General features: G+C 69.7%; 1 non-coding gene across 1 annotated transcript; it reads left to right on the forward strand.

Moving 5' to 3' along the window:
- Window positions 1-203: 203 nt before the first annotated feature.
- On the forward strand, window positions 204-322 carry LOC117800903. The gene has a single exon (XR_004623206.1). It is a non-coding gene; the product is annotated as a 5S ribosomal RNA (ribosomal RNA).
- The last annotated feature ends 388 nt before the right edge of the window (window positions 323-710 follow it).

Here is a 710-nt window from a genome sequence, read left to right on the forward strand (position 1 = left end):
GAGAGCGCGCAGACTTCCGCGACTCCGGGGTGCCAGAGGCGTCTTACCCCTGGGCGTGCTGGCAGGCAGGCAAGCAGGCAGGCAGGCAGGCAGGCAGCAGGCACAGCCCAGGCGGAGGAGGGCTGACGATGGATCGGCAGGGGCTGGGGCTTGGCTGGGAGGGGCCGAGCAGGCTCTTGGGGCAGCGAGCGGCAGCCACAGGCGTCTACGGCCATACCACCCTGAACGCGCCCGATCTCGTCTGATCTCGGAAGCTAAGCAGGGTCAGACCTGGTTAGTAATTGGATGGGAGACCGCCTGGGAATACCGGGTGCTGTAGGCTTTTCTCCTTTCCTTTTTCTTTCCTTCCCCTGCGGCCTCCCGTTCTCTCCCTCTGCCGCCAGCGGCCTGCCCCCCCAACCTTGCCCAACCTGGCTCCATTCAAGCCCCACGTGCCCCCACCCCACCACAGGCCTTGCGTGGCGGGCCCGACCCGCTCGCCACACGCCACACGCCACACGCCACACGCCACACGCGCACCGCAACGCGGAACCCTGGCCCTCTGCGGGTGCCCGGGGCACAGCCAGGCGCCCACAGCACAGCCCTTCCACCTCCAAGCCCCAGCGAACGCGAACGCCCACACCCTATCCCGGGGTGCGGCCTGGGGGGTGGTGTGCAGGGTGGTGGGCGCTCAGGGGGCGGTGCGAGCGGAGGCGGAGGCGGAGGCGGAG

The sequence above is a fragment of the Ailuropoda melanoleuca genome, unplaced genomic scaffold, assembly GCF_002007445.2.
Source record: "Ailuropoda melanoleuca isolate Jingjing unplaced genomic scaffold, ASM200744v2 unplaced-scaffold8858, whole genome shotgun sequence".
NCBI classification, from domain to species: Eukaryota; Metazoa; Chordata; class Mammalia; order Carnivora; family Ursidae; genus Ailuropoda; species Ailuropoda melanoleuca.